This window comes from Octodon degus, unplaced genomic scaffold, assembly GCF_000260255.1.
Source record: "Octodon degus isolate 3935 unplaced genomic scaffold, OctDeg1.0 scaffold00031, whole genome shotgun sequence".
In the NCBI taxonomy this organism is placed as follows: domain Eukaryota; kingdom Metazoa; phylum Chordata; class Mammalia; order Rodentia; family Octodontidae; genus Octodon; species Octodon degus.
This window is the reverse complement of record NW_004524607.1, coordinates 15,145,927-15,152,016: the sequence shown is the minus strand read 5'-3', so window position 1 is coordinate 15,152,016 and position 6,090 is coordinate 15,145,927. Positions and strand designations below refer to the sequence as shown.

Below are 6,090 nucleotides of genomic sequence, written 5' to 3'. Positions count from 1 at the left end.
AAGATAAATTAGCAATATATATATATTAGCTAAGATAAATTATACTGCCAATTTCTATTGGTTTATTGAAAGAAAAAGTTGATTATTTTTTTCCAATTTTGCATACTTATAGCTGGTAATCTGAAAAACTAATTTGAAGACAACAGTATACAATATAACAACCATTGTTGAATTCATATCATCTTATTTTGTGAAATTCTGTATCATGTCTGTTTTATTATTGTTATTTTATTCTCTTTAAAATAAAAACTTAAGAAATACCAAAAAATGAAGATCCCAGGTCAGTAATCTGAGTCTCTACTTTAAGATTAACTGAAGAAAAGAAAGCAGAAATAAATCCAATGTAAACTTAATGAAGAAAATAATAAAGACAAGCACATAAATCAAATGAATTTAAAAAGAAAAAAATCAAATAAACTTAGGATTTTATTATTAAATGATTAATTCAATTGATAAGCTTACAGCAAAGATTTGTCTGAGTAGAACTTATAAATTCAAAATGCACAAATTATTAGTAGGAATAAAACAAGGTATTGATGTAGGCTCTCAGACATTACATTTAGTAAGGGAATATTAAAACATGCACATACATTAGACAGCCTACATGAAGTAGATCAATTCTTCATAAAAACAAATGCCAAAGCTCACTCAGGATGAACTATGTAACCTGAATAATTCTATAACTAACAAAGGTAGTTTTGAGACTCTAAATAGTCATTAAATAGGTTGATAATTTTAAAAAAGAAAGTAACTTCTGGGCTCATATAATTTCACATGTGAATGCTATCATATACTTAAAGAACAAATAACACCAATGCTAAGGAATATCGCCTAGAAAATAGAAGAGGAGCATTTCCTTAATCATTTTAAAAGTCTTGCATTACACTGATAACAAAACCAAAGACTGCAGAAGAGAAAAAATATCCTTAATGAACATAGACACAAAAATCCTCAGCAAAGTAATATCAGTTCAGATCCAGCAATATACAAACACAATAAAGCAATATGACTAAGTGCAGCTCATCACAAGAATGTAAAGCTAAATGAAGAAAGTTATCTTAATATTTGAAAATCAATCAACATAATCAAGCCCATTAACCACTTGTTGTAAAGACTATTCATCCATTGAATTGCTTCTATACCTATGTCAAAATCATTGGGACCTATGGAGGTGGGTCTACATTCTTCTTACCCTGTTTCATTGAACTATTTTAGCCTTCTTGAAAATTCCACATATCTTGATTTGTATGGCTATAAAATCTTGAAATCAAATAAAGTAAATTTCCTTAATATATTTCTTCTTACAAAAATTTTAAGATAATTTAGGGTTTTTTAAAACTTTCAAAGTAAATTGTAGAATAAGGTAGACTAAAAAAGGGTGATCAAAATATACAGAAAATGTTTAATTTTTTTAAAAAAATTAATACAGTAAAACACCCATTACTATTAATCCCCCTCCAACTACCCTCCCTCCCTCCCTCCCTCCCTCCCTCCCTCCCTCCCTCCCTCCCTTCCTCTCTCTCTCTCTCTCTCTCTCTCTCTCTCTCTCTCTCTCTCTCTTTCTCTCTCTTATTTTAGAGAAGGGTCTACAAGGTGTTCAGGGTTTCACTACTGGATCAGACACGTAGTATAAACAGTGGCCTGTTTACAGCCTCCCAAGAGCTGGGATTACAGGTGTGCACCCACCATGCCCAGTCTCAATTGTCATTTTGGTGTGCAGGGCCAGCACGGCAGGCCTGGGAATTGAACCCTCAGCCCCAGTGCCTGTTTGCAGGTGCTTTAATCTGCTGAGCTATTTGGCCGGCTCTCCACCTTGCTTTAAACACACTTGTTCCATCATTCTTTCTAAAGTTCTGTGAGTCTTCTTTCGTGCCTTTATTAGGTGCGATCAAAAATACAGTGGCTGCCAATGCCAAAACCCAATGAAAAGGCAGGCTTATAAAAACATTATAACAAGCCCTCATTTACTTACTCACCAGCTCTAGCATCATGCCACTTTCGGCTCTTCCCTAAAGTCAAAATGATCATGAAAAGTAAAACTGTTAAGGTACCAACTTCAAGGTACCAAAGCAATCAGGACAGGGAAGCTATAGACTCACAAAAGAGGACTTCTAGAACAGCTTCAGGAAGTGGTAAGAATGTTGAGAGAAGCATATTTCAAGAAATGAGGAGTGTTTTGGGGAGAATTAATGGCAATGTGACTTTTGCTACAATATTTAAAGTTTAAGCACTCACTATATTTTTCACTCTCTGTTTATAAGATTTAGCTATGACAAATTGTGCTGCGGTAAACACTGGTGCATATATATCACTGTGGTATGATACTTTCAGTTTTTTTTGAAAAAAACCTAAGAGGGGAATAGCTGGTTTGAATAGAACCACCAATCCTAGCTTTTTGAGGAATCTCCATATTGATTTCCATAATGGTTGTACCAGCTTGTCCAACAGTTGAGAAGGGTTCCTTTTTCCTCACAAGCTCTCCAGAATGTTATTGATTGACTTCTTCATTACAGCCATTCTTTCTGGCATTAGATGGTGTCTCAGTGTTGTTTTAATTTGCATCTCTTGAGTGACCAATGATGTTGAACTTTTTCTGTATATTTATTTGCCATTTGTAAGTCTTCATTTGTGAAGTGTGTATTCATCTCAGATGCCCATTTTTGGATTGGGTTTTTGAATTTTGGAGGCCTTATACTTTTTAATTCTTTATATGTTCTTGATAGAAGTCCTTTGTCTGAGGAAGAGTCAGCTATAATTTTTTCCAAATGTGTGGATTTTCTTTTTACTCTGTTGGTGATTTCTTTTGATGTGCAGTAACTTTTCAAAAAGGTGAGATCACAATGACACCCCTAAAAATTAAATACTTAGGAATCAGTCTCACAAAGGAAGGAAAAGATTTATACAGTGAAAATTATAGTACTCTGAGAAAGGAGATTGAAGAGGATTTCAGATAATGGAAAGATATTTGTTGCTCCTGGATAGGAAAAACCAACAGTGTCAAAATGGCCATATTACCAAAATTGTTATACAAATTCAATGCAATTACAATTAAAATACCATTAATATACCTTATACATTTAGAAAAAAAAATTCCTAAAATTAGTCTGAAACCAGACAAGACCTAGAATGGCAAAAGCAATCCTGGATAATAGAGGAAAGGCAGAAGGCATCACAATCCCTGACTTGAAATTATACTACAAAGGTACTGTGATAAAACCAGCACAGTACTGGCAAAAATATGGACTTGAGGATTAATGGAACAGATTAGAAGATGCAGACACAAGTACAAACACACTCACCTTGCCTTTAACAAAAGGGCCAAACGTGTTCACTGAAAGAAAGATGGCCTCTTTAATAAATGGTGCTGGAAAAACTGGCTTTCCATATGCCAAAGACTAAAAATAGACCTATGCCTATCACCATGCACAAAACTACTGTCAAAATGGATCAAAGATTTAAATAGTAAAACTGAAACAATAAATCTTCTGGAGGAGAAAGTCAGTATAAATCTTAAAAACATATGGGTACCTAGTGAGTTCATGAACAAAAAACAAATTGCACAGGAAATACTTCAAAGAACCTACTACTTTGTTAAAGATTTTGTATTTATCTATCTATCTATCTATCTATCTATCTATCTATCTATCTATCTATCTATGAGCTATACTGGTCTATGATTTTCTCTGTTGTATTAGAAATCTTTGTCTGATTTTAGTATAAGGTTAATAATAGTATTTGTTTCATAAAATTGAGTTAGGATGCCTTTTCTTTTCATTTATTTTTTAGAAGATGTTTTACATCATTGATATTAATTATTTTTTAAATTTTTTGTTTAACTCTTCAATGACATTTTATGAGGCTAGTAATATTTTGGTTTTTTTAACTTTTTGTACAGTATATATTTTGTTATTTTTTACTAATACATTCTCATAATACAAACGCAATTTAGTGGAAGAATCTTCCTTTTTGATATTTGAATCATGTGAACACAGAGAACTATACATTTAAAAAAACATGTTTGGATAACACAACAAAAAAACAAGTTAAAAAAACAAAAAAATATATATTGTCCTTTTTTTACAGGTGGACATTGAAGTGGACCTAATTCGGTTTTCTTTTTAAAAACCTCCAAAGACAAAAAGCAGCTGTTAAAACCTAAGATGAATAATTAAAAAAAAAAAAGTTCACTACGCTAACTACTGGTCTCCAGCACCGTTTTCCGTTTTCTGTTGTTTTGATGCAGGTTCTTCTTTGTCTGTTTCTTCTCTTGATCTTTTCACTGGTCCAGCTGCACCATTTTCATCATGTTCCTCATCACTATCGAACTTTGTTTTCTTGCCCTGAAACTGTGTTTTTCCTTTACCAGACCCAGGCTGGGCAGCTTTATTTCCTTTTCCTTTCCCTTTAAATCTGCGACCTTTTGATTTCCATTTGTTTAAAGATTCTTGTTGATCTTCTATGATTTCTTTCAAAGCTTCTTTTTCCACTTCTTCTTCCAATACTTCTCATGTCACTTCTTTGTTCCTTAATTGTAGGCTGCCATTGTTTGCACCTTTGGCTTTATCCAGTGCTTCCTTGGCTTTTTATTTAAATAGAATTATTCCCTCTTTTGCTCCTCTGACAAAGTCTATCCATTTTATTTCACCATGATTTGAGAAAAGGGCATGCAAATCTTCTCTACAGGCCTGATCATCTAAGTCACCTGAAAACTTCAGCAAGCAGCCAGTCTTTTCTTCTAGAGATTTCATTTCAGCATCTTCTGCTAACTTCTCTTTTTCTTCTTGCTCTTGTTTAGCTTAGTTTAGCTTCCACTTTATTTTACTTTCTTTCTTCATTTTTCTTTGCAAAATAATCTTCCTTAAAAAGTATTAGCAAGTCTGCATCTTTATATTTCTGGCCCGGAGTTTCTACAAACTTCTTAGCAGACTCAATGCTATCAAACACAGCAAATATTGATCCCTTAAATGCTTTGTGCAATGTTCTTCTCATGTGGATATTTAATATTTGACCTTTATCTTCTAGCCGGTCTTTGATATCATCAAGGGTTGCATCTGTTGGGAAGCCTTTAATATAAACAGATCTGTTTTTTACATCATTTTTATACTCATCAGTTACTTCAGGGAGGGGTTTGTTTGGAGATCTTCTGATTTTAGTTTTATCTCCACTGATTTCCATGAGTTCTGCTTCAGATTTGCTCAATGCTTCTACTATTACATTAAAGTCTGTTGTTAGGTGGTTGAGCCTGTTGAATTTTATCATTATTTCCAAGGGTACCCAGCCTTCATCCAATTTGATCTGTTTTTTTAAAAATTTGTCCCGTGGCAAATTGAAGTCTCCAAAATAATACTCAATTTGACGACAGACTTTGGCCTCCAGTGCAGCCATTTTTTCACTATCACCGTTTTCAGCCATTGTGGCTAATCTTTAAGGCTGTGGTCCCACACGCGCACCGCAGGCTCACCAGCAACCAGGAGACCGCCCCACTCCTCAGCGCCGCTGGCCTCATGAACGCGCTCAAAGAAGATGGGCGCCCTCGCGGCAGGCCTTGCCAATATTTTGTTTTTAAGTGGGCTTAAATTATAAAACCAGTGTTATTAATATTTTAAATTGGAGTTAATTATTTCATATTGGGTGAATAATAGTAATTTTTTTCTCAAGATATTGATCTACCTCATGTAGGTGGCACCAAATTTATGGTGTGGGGTTATTTGGAGTATTTATTATCCTTTTTATGTCTGTAGAACCTGTAGTGATGCTAAGAATTTGTCATTCTTTTTCTTTGTCATTCTTGCTATAGGATTCTCAATTTACCTGCCTTCTCAAAGAAGCAGATTTTTCATCTTGTTCTCTGTTTTTAATTCCATTGATTTGTGCTCTTATGTTTATTATTTTCTTTCTCTGCTTGCTTTGGGTTTATTTTGTTATTTTTCTAGTTTCTTGAGGTTGGATTGTCTATTACTGATATAAGATTTTCTCTTTTTCCATTATAGTTTTAGTGTTATAATTTTCTTTCTCGGGATAGCTTAGGTACACCCCCAAATTTTTTATTTTCACTCAGTTCAATGTGTTTTTAAATTTCACTTAAAGCTT

General features: G+C 33.7%; 1 pseudogene; it reads right to left on the bottom strand.

The window, feature by feature from the left end:
* Window positions 1-4,055: 4,055 nt before the first annotated feature.
* On the bottom strand, window positions 4,056-5,491 carry LOC101585810 (annotated as a pseudogene).
* Between the last annotated feature and the right edge of the window lie 599 nt (window positions 5,492-6,090).